This window comes from Rattus norvegicus, chromosome 12 (genome assembly GCF_036323735.1).
Source record: "Rattus norvegicus strain BN/NHsdMcwi chromosome 12, GRCr8, whole genome shotgun sequence".
NCBI lineage: Eukaryota > Metazoa > Chordata > Mammalia > Rodentia > Muridae > Rattus > Rattus norvegicus.
This window is the reverse complement of record NC_086030.1, coordinates 42,574,455-42,592,587: the sequence shown is the minus strand read 5'-3', so window position 1 is coordinate 42,592,587 and position 18,133 is coordinate 42,574,455. Positions and strand designations below refer to the sequence as shown.

Here is an 18,133-nt window from a genome sequence, read left to right as displayed (position 1 = left end):
CTTTGATTGTCCTAACAGTGGAGGGACCGTACCTGTGAGAAACCCACAGCTCTGCCAACAGTGTCCTGCTTCCCCCAAGGCAGTGCCTTGTGCCTTTAATGGGGTAGGAGGGGTAGATTTAGAGACAGGGTTTCTCTGTGTAGCCCTGGCACTCCTGGAATTAGGTCTATAGCCCAGACTGGCCTTGACCCCAGACCTGTCTCTACCTTCTGAGTACTGGGTTCATGCGACACCTCCACCCAGTATCATTTACCAATAATTTCATAATCTTTGACCTCCTGTCATATTTCTGAGTGTGTGTATATGTGTCCTTCCATGTGTGTCTGTCTGTATGTGGAGGCCAAAGTGGATGCTGAGTTGACTTCCTGGATTGCCTGACACTCTATTTACTGAGGCAGACTCTGTCTCTAAAGCCACAGCCTTTGGAATCTGCCAGTCTAGACAGTTAGCTTGCCCCAGGGATCCAGTCTCTGACTAGCAAGTGCTGGGATTACAGGCACTCTCCAGGACCTCGTGGCTTTTTAGGTGGGTGTTTGGGGATCTGACTCAGGGCCTCAGACTTGCACAGGAAGGAGCTTATCCACAAAGCCATCTCCCCAGTCCCCTTCCTCATATAATTTTGATATTTAACAAAAAAAAAAAAAATCCCAAAAGAGTGTTTGTTAGAGACTGGTGGTGATGTCTCAGAATTCCTAATTTACAGCCCCGACCTTACGTACCTCCTAACGAGGTTATATTTAAATAAAAAAAGATGTGATTAAAGCAAATTTGGGCAAGCCCTACTCAAAACTGATGGATGACCTGTAAGAAGAGATTAGGATGTCTAGACAGACAAAAGGCCGGTATTGTCCAGAAGAAAAGCCATGTGATGACCAGTAGACAAAGGCCTACTCCTCTCCATCATCACCAGCAAAACTCCAGCAGCCACACTGAGCTCCTGCCTTAGTTGCTTTCCTGCTGCTGAGATAGAAGAACTGACAAAAAATTAAATAAAATAAGAAATTTATTTGGGCTTTTGGAAAAGAAGTCTCCGTGGGAAGGCCCTGTTCTCTTTAGGGTTTTCTGCTTGTTTGGTTTGGTGAATTTAACACAAGCTAGGGTCCCCTGTGGGGAATTTTCTTAATGATTGGTTTCTGTGGGCGGGCCCAGCCCACCGTGGGCGGTGCCACCCCCTAGGCAAGTGATCCTGGGTTGCATAAAAATGCAAGCTAACCAAGCCATGTGGAGCAAGCAGGTTGTCAGCATTCCTCTGAGGCCTCTGCTTCATTCCTTCCTCCAGCTTTGTGCTTTGACATCACTCTGGACTGTGTGACTCAGCCACATAAGCCAAATAAAGTCTTTCCTTTACCAAGTTGCCTTGGGTCATGGTCTTAATCACAGCAACAGAAACCTAAGGCAGACGCCCCTCCCACCACCACCTCTATTTTCCACTATGAAAAAAAAAAACCCTCTATTTTCCTCTCTTAAATGGACAAGGTTTATACTCTAAGACCAAGGAAAAGGGAGAGGAAGAAGACACAAAGAGGTGTCAATCATGGTGTAGACGGGCAATACAGACATGCTGCTGCTGCTGCTGTTTTGAGACAGAGTCTCAGGTAGCCCAGGCTAGCTGCAAACTCCCGATGTAGCCAAGGATAACCTTGAACTTCTGATTCTCCTGCCTTTATCTCTTTAATGGTGGGATAACAGAAGTCACCAAGCCTGGTCTGTGTGGTTCTGGGGATGGAACCAGGGGCTTCATGCATGCGAAGCAAGTACTATACCAGTGAAACTGCACACCTAGACCAGTGTGGACAGTCTCAATTCTCATTATAATTGTACAGGTTTGTTTTTTACTGCCAACTTGACACAACTAAGTGATGAAGAGATGAAGGAATCTTAACTGAGGGACTGTCCAGATCAGAAGGGCCTGTGGCCATGTCTTGATTGATGGTTAGCGTGGGAAGGCTGAACCCATCGTGCTTGGTGCCACCCCTTGGCAGTCATCTGGGGATGTATAAGAAGGGGAAGATTGAGCAAACCAGTTGGCAACCGTCTTCCATGGTTCCTGCTTCTGCTCCTGCTTGACTTCCTGCTCTGACTTCCTCAGGGATGGCCTGTGACCTGAATGTATAAGCCAAATCAACCCTTTCCTCTCCGTGTTGATTTACCATAGCAACAGAGGTTCAAACCCGGATGGCACTCTTCTAGTTTACAAAGGGCAAAACTAAAAACCAAAGAGGTCGGCCTGCCCCACACCACAACGTCCTTCGGGGAAGCAACAAAATTCAGCTAACTGGGCTAAAGAATGCTTCCTTTAAAAATAAGACTAGGGTAGGGGGGAAGGGCTGGAGAGTGTCTGGGAGACACACGCTCCGAATTCCTCCCCAAGTGCCACAGCGAAGCACTTGAGCCTATCTCGGTGCTGACAGTGCAAAGGGTGTCCGCAGCAAAGCTCGCGAATCGCGCCCCTCTGTTCCGGAAATTCCCTGTGTACCTCCTGAAACAGGGCCCAAGTTCTCCTTCTTTGATGAAAGCAGCCCCAAGGTCACAGTCAAGACCCACGACACCCCCATAGGAGCCTCCAAGAGGGCAATGGGGCAGCCTAGCTTCCAGTCCCTGACAGCGTGTTCCACTCTGGGTTCTTTGCCCTGGGGGCCGCCCCTGAGGATATCACGCAGCCCCTGGCTTCCAGCTTAATTGAAGTATTGATGGTGATGGGAAGTCAGGAAGGTAGGTTAAGCAGAGGTGGAGCCCAGCATCCATGTCTTGCCCTTTTCCGAGAGGGGCTGTGAACCACCAGGACTCCACACCGGGCTGCCCAGCATCTGTGGACACAGCCCACAATGGCTATCCAAACATCCTTCTCTCAAGCCAAATGGAAGGGAGACCCCACTGTTGCTAGCTTTGGGGTGTTTTTGGCCGCACCCCAGAGGTGCCCTTATATTGTGTCCATCCAAGTCGAATGGAAAATGAGAAGGGATTGTTTCTTGCCTCCAGCCGGAGCCATAATAAGTTAGAATTGCAGCTGAAAGGTAAAGATGCTGAGGATGGACCCAAACCATCTTGCATGCTAGGTAAGCACTTACCACTGAACCACAGCCTTGTTTATGGATTTTTCACTGAAACGGGGTCTCAAGGAGCCCAGACTCACCTTGAACCGCCTATATAGTAGCTGAGGATGGCCTTTAATTTCTAATTCTCCTGCCTTCACCTCTCCAGGGGTAGTGAAGACTATTGGTGTCGGCAGTGCTGGGGACTGAACTCAGGGCTTCACACGAAGTAGGAAAGCTCTTTACCCACCAAGTGACAACCCCAACTGCAGGGTCCCTCTGGGCTCCACTTCAGGTATCATCTCCATCAGGTCTTTTTGGTACAAGCAGGTCCATACAAATTCAAGGGGGCGGGACATAGACTCCGGCACGTTTGAGGAGGAACCGGAAGCTGCGTGCAGAGGAGCATGCTGGGAATTCCTCCCACTGTTCTTGAAACCACTGAGTGTACTTCCTGGGCCCGGTCTTGTAATTATGAGTCATGAAATTGGGACTCTTAGCTCAGCTCCACTATGCTTCTGGGTCTAACCTAGATCTCCTACAGCTATGGGAGAGTTCAACCTAACGCCTAACCTGAGTCCACTCTCATTGTCCCAACCAACTTGACACTTCTCTATAACTCACAGGGAAGCTCATACATGCCATTACATTCAGTGCCCTTCGCCTGTCCCTCGAGCTGAAGTTCAGAGGAGTTGAGCAACTTTCTCCCCCCCCCCCCCCCCCCCGAGCTGGGGACCGAACCCAGGGCCTTGGGCTTCCTAGGTAAGCGCTCTACCACTGAGCTAAATCCCCAGCCCCAGCAACTTTCTTTCATGTCACACAGCATACCTGGGTAGTAAAGGAATTTAACCCAGGCCCACATGTCCAATAGGTTTGTTCGGGTTTTTTTGTTTTTTTTTTTTGTTTGTTTGTTTGTTTTGTTTTGTTTTTCGTTTCAACAATTAATACTTAGGGGGAAAAAACACCTTCATCTCTTCTCTGATCCGCATCTCTGAGCTAGCTGGAGAAGCCAGAGAAGTATCTCAGTTTCCCCACCTCACCCCACCCCCTACCCCCGGCTGAGGGATGAAAGATGGGCATTACTCTGACTCCAGATCCTTCTTCCAGAGGCACCGAGGGCAATAACGGGTTAATCCGCCTACCCTGAGAACCTGCAGGACCTCACTAGAGATATAATTACAGAGAATCACCCGTTCTGGCCTTCTGGGAAGGGTTTTGTCAGAAGTAGCTAAACAATGTCCTGTGGTCTCTTCACCCTGTGGACTGATTAACTCTTGGGGAGAATGTTCCCCAGTGACTGAGGTGAGAGAGCTGCTCCACCACCAGCCCAAACTCACACTTCTTGGGATTCCAAAGTCTCCCCAGGGGCCCTCCCCGCCCGAGAGCCAAGCCCGTCCTGGGGGGTACATTCTGCTCACTGTGTGTCTAAGGCCCCTGCCAGAAGCCTGATGAGACCCCATTCAGTTGCCAAGAGTTAACCACCCGCTACGGAATTCCTGGGTTAGAACCAGCCAGGCAAGGCAGATTTATTACCTTTTAAAGTCTCCCTCGTCTTCCCATTAGCCCCTCTTCGACTGTCTCTATCTCACATCTCCTTCTCCCCCCACCCATGTGCCGTAACCCTGAGTTGGGTGTTTTCCCATTAGCCCTGAGGTCTGAGCTTGAGAGACATTTTCTAAGTCGGGCTTATCTCTCACTGAGCATCTCTCCGCTTCTCCCTCAAGCTACCAATCTGGATTTCTGAGAACCAAACAGAGCCCCTGGGGTTACTTGCTAAATTGACCTCTGGATTGGGTGACTCATCGTCCCTGGGAATCCAAATCAGTCCTTTTATTCTCTGTCCCACACCCAAGTCGTGTGGCTTCTACAGCCGGGCCATGATGCTCCCGCAAGCAAACAGCTTGACATTGCTCAAGATCAGAATCTTGACTCTCTCGGGAATCCCCAGGTCCTAGGTGATAATGTCTCCTGATGGAGACAGATGCTAAGGACCCCAGGCTGGCCAGTCCTGACCCTGGGACTTCTTTGATCTGTGACCTGGGGTAAGTGACTCAACCTGTCTGTTTTTCAGTTCAGTTGTCAGTAAAACAAAGAAACTACATGGTGATAGTGAAGGTACATGGGAACCTTTGAGCCAGGTGTGGTGGCTCATACTTATAGTCCCAGGGCTTGGGAGGTAGAGGCGGGAGGAACAGGAGTTTAATGGTAGCCTGGGCTGCATGAGACTCAGTCTCGGGGGGAAAAAAAGAAAAAAAAGAAAGAAAGAAAGAAAGAAAGAAAGAAAGTAAGTGGGGGAGGATGCTGACAAACCTTTATAACACCAGTACTCAGGAGGTGGAGAGAGGTGGATCTCTGCTGGTTCAGAACCAGTCTGGTTTACACAGTGAAAACCTGTCTCAAAGCAACAAGCAAAATGAACCCTCACCGTTGGCCACTCCACCACCAGACAGGAAACTTTGTCCCATCCTTTACCATCCCTAGTTCAAGCCACCAGGTGATCTGCCATCTATCCTAAATCTTGTCCTTTTTAAAAGTTCCTTTTTCCGTATAGGTATGTGTGTGTCTCTCTGTGTGTGTGTGTGTGTGTGTGTGTGTGTGTGTGTGTGTGAGAATGAAGATACCCAAGAAACCAGTGGCCTCAGATCCCCAGAAACTGGGGTCACATTAGTTGTGACTGAGCGAATGTGGGTGCTGGGAATTGAACTTGGGTTCTGTGCTAGAGCAGGCTTTGACGCCTCTTTGTTAAAGACGAGGTCTCAGGCTGAGCCGAGACATGGAGCGTTGAATTTCAGCTCCATTCCTCTCCCCTCGGAGTGTTTGGGTTGCCAGCATGAGCCATCGCGCCCAAGTTGTGTAGTGCAGTACTTGGGGATCAAACCAGGGCTTCGTACGTTTGGCAAGCACTGTTCCTACTGAAGTACACCCCCAGCCTTTGTTATGCATCTGAGTGGTATGGGTTTGAACACTGCTATGCGACTGGCTAGGTTTTATGTAACTTCTGGGGGACATGAAGGAGAGCCAAACAAGAGATGGATGTGGTGACTTCACACCTGTAATCTCAACACTTGGGAGCCAGAGGCAGAGGGTCACAAGTTCAAGGCTATCCTGGGCCACTTTAGAACCTATCTCCAGCCAAGTGTGGTGCACACACCTTTCGTTAAAGTGTTTGGGAAGCCGAGGCAGGAAGATCTCTGAGTTCCAGGCCAGGCAGGGCGACACAGAGAACTCTCGTCGTGAGAAAACAACAGAGAATTTGTCTCTAAAAAAAATATCAATTTGGACCAAATAGAAGGGGTCCCGACCTCATAGAACCTCAGGGGGGAATCACAGGTATGGTCTTACAAGGATCTACCTCTGGTCATCTCTCCAAAGGAGAGACATGGTTGAGAAGGTATGTGATGAAGGGTTCCTACTTAGCTTGAGGTCAAGAGCTATGAGCTGAGACCCAAAGGACGAACCAGAGTCACTCAGGAGAGGAGACCCTTCAGACACCGCCTTCAGTCCTCTGGCAGACAGACCGAGGCCAAGGGGGATAAGAAGAGAAAGTACATCTTGCACTTGTCAGCTACTGCTGTGAGACAATCATCCAGGGAAACTTCAGTGCTTTCAACCGGAAGTCACTGCTTACTATGTTTCCTGCCTGGGCTGATCTTGACTGAGCTCAGCAAGGCTCTTCTATCAGCCAATAGGTACAGGCTGGGCTCCATTCTGTGTCCCGAGGCCCAAGAAACACCTATGGAATAAACAGGTTTGCTGCCAAGGCCAGCAACTTGAGTTGATCCCCCAGGATCCACATACACAGATAAATAGGTAAATAAATAAATGTAGTTTTAAAACACAGTGGTAGAGACACAAAGAACAAATGGTTGTGTGTCTTGTCTCTTATAACCTTGGCTGGGAACTGGTCTGTTGCCCGTTTGGCCCACTTTCAAATGGCTCAAGCAGATCACAGGATCAACCTTCAACTCAAAAGTCAGGTGTGTCATTACCAAGTCACCCACGGAGAAACAAGGCCCGGGAGCATGGATTGTTTTTGGAGGGACAACAGTTCCGATATCAAAAGATGGACGTCAAAGCGTGTGTGTGCAGACAGAGAATGAGATAAATTGATCTGGAGAAGAAGAAAGTAAGATTCTGCAGGGCCTTCCAAGTCAAAACAACTACTATTTTTAATAGCACTGGGGTGGTGGAAGATGATGGCAGATGATGGTTCAATCCGAAGTTTCTATGAGGAAACCCATCAGAGAGAGATTGGGATTCCCGCCTGTGGATTCTAAGCCTGATTGGATGTATGCGAGCCTTTGTGTCCACCTCCCAGTTTCCGTAGTTGACTCCTCATTGAGGAATGAACGGGACACCCTAAATCTGTCTTTCAACACCCCAGAAGAGCAGCTTATCTAACATCTACCGGAACCCGCACAATCCAGTCTCTTGTGTCACCTTATGAGCTCTCTGCACACTCAAATATTTTTTCCAGCCTGGAGAGGAGAGACAAGTTTCCATGTTCCGCTAACATCAATTAATTTGTCTCCCAAGAGGTGTCTCCCTCGTTGTCATAATCACCAAATTAGAAGAGCGGTCTCCAAACACCCTGTAGTTTCAAGCAAGCCCAAGATTTCCTCCAACTGAAGCCCCGCCCCCAACTGAAGGGCGCGCTGGGAGATTTGGCCTGGGTACTGAAGACCTGGGGAAAGCATCTGTCTGTCTTTGCTCATTGTATCAGAACAGATGACCCTGAAGCCGGGCTATTTCAAACTCAGAGCCCAGAGCTCATTTTCCTTCCAGTGTGTCCCTCTGTATTGACCATGAAATTCCAATCAATAACTCTAAGGGATGTGCTTGTCTTCCAGAACTCTTGTCCAGGTGGGGAGACAACTCTCTTCAGAGCAGCCCGGCTCAGAAACACAAATGAACCCCTCCCTCCCCTCTCCCAGTCTCCATCGCATGCATCACCTCCCGACCCTTCTTGCCTTGGAAACATTCCTGGCAGTCTCTGGCTTCCCTCCGTGGAGAGAAACAGCCATCTTAAGGCTAATCAGCCAGAAAAACCTGTTTTCCAGCTGAATCTCACCATTTCCCACCAAGACACAGGAAGAGTGGCACTGAACAACCCCGAAGCCCCACCCCCACGCCCCGCCGGGAACCAGGAGTAAGTACACCTTCAGATTCTTACTCCATCACGGAGATGCTGCACATCCGTCTAGATGTCTCAGCTCTGCACCGGTCAGGGATAAACTGGGTAGGAGATACACGCGGTGGTCAGACCCAAGGAGCAGTCAGGCCAGGCCAGCAGGAGTGGAAACCTACAAGCTGAAGTGACCTCTCCCAGCCACTTCTCACTGTCAGCCTTTCTGAATGAAGGGGGAGGGGGGTAGATTTACTGTGAGGCTCAGCTGGCAGTATTTTACAGCCATTTCGAATGGATTTGAGATAGTAGGGTCAACGTCGTCGTTGGCTGCGCCGGCCACAGAGGTGCTGTAGAAGGCTCATTTTTTTTAAAGAGACCCATCCAACATCCCAGACACAAGTGAAGTGGAGTTCTTGGCCGGGAAGAAAAAGAAGAGGAAGAAGGATTGCGCTGGAACTTTCCAAGGCCAACGCTATTAAACACATGGCCAAATTGCTGAGGGTTTTAAGATGTAAAATGTTCTCAGTAGCTCTCGGTCAGCCAGGCCCTTTCTGTCCATTTAGCAAGATGTGTTTGCAGCGCAGGCAGAAGTCCCATCCGAGGTCTGGTTGATGGGGCACCACATTTATTATTGATGGAGTTAGAGAAAGAAAAACCTAGCTCAGATCTGGCCTCCCGGTTACTGGCTAGGTATTTGTAATTAGCTACAGAGGCTCTTTGCAGCTCAGCCTCTACCCCCTAGCCTGACCACTCTGTCCAACTCGGTCTCTTTTTAAAACAAGGCTGAGCCCTGTGGGGCGTGGCCGTCTCACACCTGCAACCTCAACAGGAGGGAGGCAAAGGCAGGATCAGCAGTTCAAAACCAGCTTGGAATACAGAGTGGGGTCTGCCTCTAAGTGGAGAAAGGTGGGGGTGGTGGGGGGAGGAAGGAAGGTGGGTGGCACACATCTTTAATCTCAGAGCTCAGGAGAAGGCAGAAACAAGCCTCTGATTTCTCTCAGGTTGATCTCAGCTTGGTCTACAGAATGAGCTCCAGTCCAGTTAATGGCAACAAAGAGAAACCTTTTCTTTCTCAAAAAACCAAAAGGATGGAGGAGGAAAGGAAAGAAGGAGGGGAGGAAGGAAGGAAAGACAGAACGCCTTAGCTAATGATTCAAAATGAGTAATTAAAGGACATCTGTAAATGAATTGAAGATTTTTTTTAAAGATATATTAACTTATTACACATGAGTACACTGTAGCTGTCTTCAGACACACATACCAGAAGAAGGTACCGGATCCCATTACAGATGGTGGTGAGCCACCATGGGGTTGTTGGGATTTGAACTCAGGACCTCTGGAAGAGCAGTCAGTGCTCTAACCACTGAGCCATCTCTCCAGCCCCAATTGAAGATTTTTTTTTTTTTTTTTTTTTTTTTTTGGAAAAATGAAGAGAAGAGAGATGGTTCAGTCAGTTGGGTTCAGAGGCCCACGCAGAAACACCTGTGAACTACCCCGTCAGGGAGAAGGTTGAAACAGCTGAATCCCTGTAACTCATCAGCCAACAGCTTAACGGAATCAGTGAGGTTCAGGTTCCCGGAGAGACCCTGCCTTCAGAACCTAAGTGGAGTTGTATGTGGCGGCTCACACCTTTAATCCCAACACTCAAGGCAGAGGCAGATGGATCTCTATGGGCTCAAGGGGAGTCTGGTCTACGACTCCCTGTTTCTATTTTGTTGCCCTTTAAGCAGTAGCAGCAGCAGCAGCAGCAGCAGCAGCAGCAGCAGCAGCAGCAGCAGCAGCAGCATCTGGTAAAGAGCAAATGAGAGAAGGCACCCAACGTTGACCTCTAACTTCCACAGGCACACATGCACGCACGCACGCACAAGACGATACCCATACTGACAAGTTTGTATACCTCACGCACAACACACCAGGCCCGTGTAAAAGAAAAAAAAATTTAAGGTTAATAAAACTAAACCAGGTGGGCATGGTGGCCAACACTTTTAATTCCATCACGGAAGAAGAGGCAGAGGCCAGCAGATCTCTGTGGGTTCAAGGGGAGTCTGGTCTACAGAGTGAGAGAGGTACAAGACTGCCGAGGTTGCATAGAGAGACCTTGTTTCAAAAATTCAACAACAATAAAAATTCCAGTACATATACATATATATACACATATACACATATATACACACATACATATACATACACATACATATACATACACATGCATATACATGCATATACATACATATACATATACATATACAAACATACACACACACACACACATATATATATATATATATATATATATATGAAAACGTGCTCCAGATAACAGAAGAAAATGGTCAGTAGAGTGATTTACCCAACACACCCAAAGCTCCAGGCTCTGTCCCCAGCAGTGCTAACAAATCATTGAACCAGAATAAAAGAAGAAATTGAACCAGAATAAAAGAAGAAATTGGCACCTGTCGCCCTGGCCACCCCTGCCCACCTGAAGTCTGCCTTCACCCTACATGGCTCTAGGTGAACTGAGTAATTCTGAGGACCAGGAAAAGTCGGAGGGCAGCACCTCCCGCGGGCTGGGAACACGCCCACAGTCTTCTTCCTGGTTGTGCCCCACGTTTCTCTTTCGGCGGTGTGAGCCGGCCATTAATACCTTGGGAAGAGGTGCAGACACGCGTCCCCTGAAGAAAGCAAGCCCCTGCCAGCTCCCCCTACTTTAATTCCGCTGTTAACACTCCTCGGGGCGCAGGGAGAAGGAGTAAATCCCCTCCTTCAGGAGGCAGAGCTGCGGGGGCAATGTGGTTTGTTTAATGTCTCTGGCTCGGCCAACGCCGGAGCCTCCCGTTTGCTCTCGGGAGGAGGGGGAGAGGGGAGGAGTGGGGACTTGAAAATGAGGGGAAAAAAAAAAGAACCCCTCCTTTCCCTAAGGCGGTTTCCGGTTTGTAAATATCGTCACTTTAGATCCCCCAAATGGACTGAGATAGGGGCCTGGGGCAGGGGAGTCTGACTTTAATTTTTGCAAGACCTGTGGAAGGCCGGGAGGGGGAGGGACAGGGAGACAGCACTACAGATCCGCAGTCTCTACAATTTGGAGCTGACTGTGAGGGTCTCACAAGCCTCGGACACTTTATGTGCAGACCAGATACAGGGAGACTATATGCTTTTTTAAATGTACTTATCGCTTAATTTGTTCATTTACCCATTTAAAAGTTAAAAGTTTTTAATTCTCTCTCTCTCTCTCTCTCTCTCTCTCTCTCTCTCTCTCTCTCTCTCTCTCAACGATTTACTTAATGTCTATGAGTGTCTTACCTACAGGTGTTTCTCTGTTCCTTGGCTGTGCCTGGTGCCCGAGGAGGTCAGAAGATGGTTGTCAGGTCCCTTGGAACCAACTTACAACTAGTTGTGAGCTACCACGTGGGTCCTGGGGATTGAATCCTCTGGAGGAGCAGCCAGCATTTTTTTTTTTTTTTTTTTTTTTTTTTTTGGAGCTGGGGACAGGACCCAGGGCCTTGCGCTTCCTAGGCAAGCGCTCTACCACTGAGCTAAATCCCCAACCCCAAGCCAGCGTTCTTAACAGCTGGAGCCACCTCAGCAGCCCCTTGTTTTACTACGTGAAACAACGGTCCAGGATGGGTTGGAACTTACTGTGTAGCTGAAGATGGCCTTGAGCTTCTCATCCTCCTGCCTGCTGGGATTACAAGAGGGTACCCGTTTTATACAGTTTTGGGGATCAGCCTTAGTATGTGCTCTACCAACCCAGCTACATCTTCACCACTCTCCTTTATTATTGTTGCTACTGTTATGGTTGTTTATTTATTTAAGGAAACCTTTTCTGAGTTTTCCCAGGCTGGTCTTGAACTCCTCATCCTCTTGCCTCCCAAGTGCTGAATAGCCCTTGCTACCAGACCCGGCTTGTACATTTATTTCGTAATGTTATCCTTCTTAATTTCTGTCTTGGGTTCTGTTGTTAGTGGTGGCTTTAGATTTAGTCTCACTATGTTCCCCAGATCTTGCAAGGAACTGGCTGAATAGCTCAGGATTGCCTACAGAAAACAGAGGGACTTCACAGATGACACAGTAGGGAGAAAAATGACCAGCGCTAATATGACTTGGGTTCCTGGTAATCTTGCCTTTTTTTATTTTTGGTGGGGTGGGGAGGGTTTCTCTGTGTATCCCTGGCTGTCCTAAGACTCACACTATAGACCAGGCTGGCCTCTGTGTAGCCCTCGGTGTCCTAGAACTCACTCCGTACACCAGGCTGGCCTTGAACCCAGAGATCTGCCTGCCTCTGAGTGCTGGGATTAAAGGTGTGCACCACCACCACCAGCAGCTTGGTTTTTCTAGTTTCAGTTAAAATGAGGAAACAAAAAAGAGAAACGTGTATTTGGGACAGTAACTGGACAGCAGAGGGCTTGTTGGCCCCGAGCAGCACCTGGAAGAAGGGTGGTGGGGAGACAGGTGCCAGAGAGACAGAATGAGACAAGTGCCTTGTCTACATCTAGGCTGGGACCAATTTAACAACAAAGGCAGTGGCATGTGGCGTGGATGTTATCAGGGTATTTCATACAGTTTCACAACTGTTATCTTCCAGGTTGCCTGGGATGCCTGTGGCCCTGTTGCTTCAAAGCACCGGCCTCCTCATCTGAAGACAGGCACTGAGGGATCTCAGATACCAACCGCACCAGATCAGTCATGGGGTGAGTTCATAACTATTGATGTCCAATGGTGGGCATACGAGAGTTCATTCTCCCAATCGCTCCACACTTTCTTACTGAAAACACTGCATTTAAAAAAAAAAAAAAAAAGTCTGAAGGTTTAGGGAAAAATGCTTACCACAGAAGCTGGAGACCTGAGCTCGATCCCCTACACCTGGGTAAAAAGCACCTCCCAACACCTATCTGTAACCTAACCCTGGAGAAGGGCATAGGTAGGAGGATCCCTGAGGGCTCATTGGCTACCCGGCCTAGTAAGACCTGTGAGCTCCAGGCTCAGTGAGAGAGACCTTGTCACAAAAAATAAGGAGGAGGGCTGGCAGGATGGCTCAGTGGGTAAGGATGCTTGCTACGAAATCTGAGTTTGATCCCTGGGACCCTCACAGTAGAGAGATGTGATTCCCACAGGTTATCCTCCAACTTCTACACACACACACACACACACACACACACACACACATTCGTGTACTTACTAGATAAATAAGTAAATAAATAAGGCAGAGGAGAAGTTTAAAAAGAAATGCAGTGAAGAATGACTGAGGAGGGTCCTAACGCTGACCTTTGACCTCCATGTGTACACGTGTGCGCACACACACAGTGTAGCTAGGCGCCGTGGCACAAACCTGTAATCCCACCACTGAGGAGATAAGAGAATCCACATTTGAGGCCAGCCTGGGCTACATATTGAGACCCCAATTTAAAAAGGACTGGGGGGAAGAACAGAAAGGGAAGAGAGAGAGAAGCCAGGGAGGATGCTTGGGATATGACTCAGTGATGGAGAATTTGTCCTTCTGAACAGGGCCTTGGTTCCATCTCCGTCATGGAAATAACCAGGAGAATGAAGCCAGGGCTTGCAAGGAGTAAGCTGATCTTTGGGAGCCTCTCTTCCACTCTCTGGGACCTTCAGCCCCCCCAGGCTACCCCAATAACCTGCCCTACCTACCTGTGGGTGTCCTGACACTTTCCCTCCTTCTAACTTCTAACAGGGGCTCCCGAGGCCCCTGCTGCTGTTCCCTGGCTGTTTAAAGTGTTACCTCTTCTAGAAAAGTGAGGATTCCTGGGGGGGGGGGGGGGGTGCGGGGGTATTTCCAACCCTTTGTGCAGAGAAAGCATTTGACTAAGTGCTGAATCTGGTTGTGGAGAAGGCTTAGCCAGACCCTAGCCTTCTTGAAGGGATTACCCAGAGCTAAGGCAGGACTTGTCTGCAGATCCTCTGGGGCAAAAAGCTCTGAAAAGGTGTTGGGGGTGTTGGTTGAGTGGGGGAGATTAAGTGAGCCTTGTGTGTGTGAAGAGAAATTTAACGATCCAGAGGAGGAGCATAGTACTCAGAACTCACTCTGGGGGTAATGCCAAGGTGGAAGTTTTATGTTATGTTTTGTTTTGCGGGCAGAATCTTACTATACAGCCACAGGCCGGCCTCAAACTGGTCATCTTCCAGATGCCTCCCAAGAGCTAGGCTTATAGGTGTGCATTACCACGTCCAGGTTATCTCGATCTAAAGTTTTATTTTCAATTCTGTGTGTGTGTGTGTGTGTCTGTGTGTGTGTATGTGTGTGTATGTGTATGTGTTTATGTGTGTGTGTGTATGTGTGTGTGTATGTGTGTGTGTGCATTTGCACATGCGTGTGGGTTCTGTGCTTAAGGAGGCTAGAGACTTGAAAATCTCTGAGCTGGGCTTACAGACGGATGTGGGCCACCTGTTGTGGGTGCTGGGAATTAAACCGAGGTTGTCTGCAAGAGCGGCAAGTGTTCCTGGTGACTGACTCCTCCCTAGCCCCTAATCTGGGTTATTTGGGTTTGTTTGGGACTGGGTTTCATGTAGCCCAGGCTAGGTTTGAACTTCCTAGGTAGCTAAGGATGACCACCTGCTTTTACCTTCCAAGGTCTGGCTTTACAGGCGTGGCCACCATATCTAGTCTATGTGGTTCTTAGGATGTTACCCAGGGCTTCCTGCCTACCAGGTGATGCTCTCTATAAACTGAGCTACACCTCCAGCCTCGATCCTGTAGTGCATATAAATATATAAATATATATTATATAATTTCCAGTGCTAGGCGACGTTATAAAAACACTCTACAGGGGATACCCAGGGGAGTCCCCACCTGTTCAGAGGAGAAGAGGAGGGATGACCAGGAAGGGGAAAGTGAGCAGGATATAAATTATATCTAAAATTTATATATAAAACATCTATACTTTATATATAATATTAATAGATTGATATATTGTATATTATTAATAAATTAATATTAATATTAATAAATTTAAAAGACTGAGCCATACTCTTAGTCTAATTTTCCCATTGCTTGCTTTGCAGGAGGAGGGCATCTGTGTGTGTGTGTGTGTGTGTATGTGTATGTGTGTGTGTATGTGTGTGTATATGTGTATGTGTGTGTATGTGTATGTGTGTGTATGTGTGTGTATGTGTATGTGTGTGTATATGTGTATGTGTGTGTATATGTGTATGTGTGTGTATGTGTATGTGTGTATATGTGTGTGTTTGTGTATGTGTGTGTGTGAGAGTGTGTGTGTGTGTGTGCTTGCACTTTCAATTGTTTCTGTCAATGCTATGACTAGTCTATGTTTCTATTCCTATTTTTTCTTTTTTAAGGTTTATTTTTATTATTTTCTTTTTCAAATAATGATTTAATTATTTTTATGTGCACTGGTGTTTTGCCCTCCTGTGTGAGGGTGTTGAGTTCCCTGGAGCTGGAGTTGAAGATAGTTGTAAGCTGCCATGTGGGTGCTGGGAATATTCTGGAAGAGCAGATGGTGCTCTTAAACATTGAGACATCTCCCCAGGACCCGTGTATGTGTGTGTCTGCACGTGGGTATGTACGTGAGAGTCTGAAGCCCAGACGTAGCGGAGCCCCCTGGAGCTGGAGTTACAGGCAGTTATGAGTCACCTGATGCAGGTGCTGGGAATCAAACCCAGGGCTCCCAAGAGCAGTAAACAACACCCTTAACCATTAAGCTGTCTCTCCAGCCTCTGTTGCTATCTCTGTACTTACTCTCTGGGCCTTTATCTCTCTTCTGCCCCCAGCATACATTAAGCCCTCTCTATCAGAATCCTAGGACTTCAAAAACTCTAGGAGAGCCAGAGATAAGTGTCTCTCTCTCTCTCCTCGCCCTGGAGTCAGAGCCCCTATTGGTTTTTAAAGCTTGAGGTTTGATTTCAAGTCCAACCTGATGCCTTTTCGACATCCCCCACCCCCATCCCCAGGCCTGTCTACCCATATCTTCTCCACCCTTTGGGGTAGAAAGGAGCCGACTCTCAGATCCATCTAGGAGAAAGAACTCTGGAATGAAGGACCATTCCTCAGGCCTAGACTGTTTGTGGGAAGCAGGACCAGCAGCTATGAACCCAGGAGAAACCTTCAGTGACCAGAACAGAGTGATTGGAGATTCCTGGGTTCTGAGGGCCTCCTGCCTCCCAGGACCACTGGGTGTGGCTGTCCACCCACTCCCAGGAGGCCACTCATTATGGGTGCCTGCTCTTATTCAAGTGCAGGAGCCTTCTGATGCGTGCCCAATGTTACAGGTCATTGAGGTTCCTCAGGAATAAGAGCTATGGTCCCCAACTAGGGGCTGTGAGGATGGTGAAGGGTGAGAGAGGAAGATGGAATGATGGAAGAAGGCTGGATGCTGGGAGCAGGGAAAAGAACGAGAAAGAGGGTAGAAAGGGAGAGAGAAGGGCAGAAGAATCCGAGAGACAGACAGAGAGAGAGAGAGAAACAGAGATAGAGACAGAGAGAGACAGAGAGAGACAGAGAGAAACAGACAGAGAGACAGAGACAGAGAGAGACACAGAGAGAGAGGCAGACAGAGAGACAGAGACAGAGAGACAGAGAGACAGAGAGAGAGAGAAACAGAGAGAGAAACAGAGATAGAGACAGAGAGAGACAGAGAGAGACAGAGAGAAACAGACAGAGAGACAGAGCGAGAGACACAGAGAGAGAGACACAGAGAGAGAAACAGAGAGAGACAGACAGAGAGAAACAGACAGAGAGACAGAGACAGAGAGAGACACACAGAGAGAGAGGCAGACAGAGAGACAGAGACAGAGAGACAGAGAGAGAGAGAAACAGAGATAGAGACAGAGAGAGACAGAGAGAGACAGACAGAGAGAAACAGACAGAGAGACAGAGCGAGAGAGAGGCAGACAGAGACACAGAGAGAGAGAGGCAGACAGAGAGACAGAGACAGAGAGACAGAGACAGAGAGAGAGAAATAGAGAGAGAAACAGAGATAGAGACAGAGAGAGACAGAGAGAAACAGACAGAGACAGAGCGAGAGAGAGGCAGACAGAGAGACAGAGACAGAGAGAGACACAGAGAGAGAGAGGCAGACAGAGAGAGAGAGAGAGAGAAACAGAGAGAGAAACAGAGAGAGAAACAGAGAGAGAAACAGAGATAGAGACAGACAGAGACAGACAGAGACAGACAGAGACAGAGAGACAGAGCGAGAGAGAGGCAGACAGAGAGACAGAGACAGAGAGAGACACACAGAGAGAGGCAAAGAGACAGAGACAGAGAGACACAGAGAGAGAGAGAGAGAGAGAGAGAGAGAGAGAGAGAGAGAGAAACTAGTAGATAACCAGAGAGGCTAGGAGCAACCTAGGCCATGAAAGGAGAGAGATGGAGACAAGGGAGAGAGATGGACAGGCAAGTCAACGAAGAAATGAGGCTGAGAAGGTATAGAGGGAAACAGGACGGGGGCGGGGGTGGGTCAGGGGGCAAATAAGCAGCCAGATACAGACCTCACACTCTGGATGTAGATGTAAGATCATATAGTAGGGTGTAAACCCCTCCATTAAAGTACAGTTGAGCTTACCAAACACAGGGGCTCCTGAAGCAGCCTCTAGCCTTGGGAGACAAGGCTCCTGAAACCATCAAGAGCATCCACTGGCAGCAACTTAGAAAGGGGTTGGTGTGATGTGACTCTGGGGACAGAGAGAGGCTTCCAGATACCTCCAAGTTGGCCTTGGGGTAGAGGGTCAGAGAGCCGGTGGCATGACCTTTGGGGGGAGGGAAGGGAGGAGAGGAGGAGGAGGAGAGGGGGAGGGAAGGGGAGGGAGGCCAGTTTTCCTTTGTGGTTGCCCTCCTCACTCTGAAGATGCTGTCCTCCGCCCCCTGCAAGCAGTGCTGCTTTGGGCACTCAAAACTTTTGGCTCAGAAGAGGGCTCTTCCCTCATTTCCTCCCAGAGTATGCTTGGCCTGAAAGGGAGGGGATGCCCAACTTCCAAAGGCCTCATCCCCTTTTAGAGTGATGGGGTG

At 48.6% G+C, this 18,133-nt stretch overlaps 2 long non-coding RNA genes across 2 annotated transcripts in view; both read right to left on the bottom strand.

Moving 5' to 3' along the window:
* Positions 1 to 12,272, bottom strand: part of LOC134481194 (uncharacterized) — a 32,928-nt gene extending 20,656 nt beyond the window's left edge. Inside the window, exon 1 of the long non-coding RNA XR_010056539.1 lies at positions 11,458 to 12,272. This is a non-coding gene — a long non-coding RNA (uncharacterized LOC134481194). The remainder of the gene's footprint in view (positions 1 to 11,457) is intronic.
* On the bottom strand, positions 1,813 to 3,734 carry LOC120095983 (uncharacterized). Its single transcript, XR_005491992.2, has 2 exons — positions 3,134 to 3,734; positions 1,813 to 2,103 (listed from the first exon to the last, which is right to left on the bottom strand). It is a non-coding gene; the product is annotated as an uncharacterized LOC120095983 (long non-coding RNA).
* Positions 12,273 to 18,133: the final 5,861 nt, after the last annotated feature.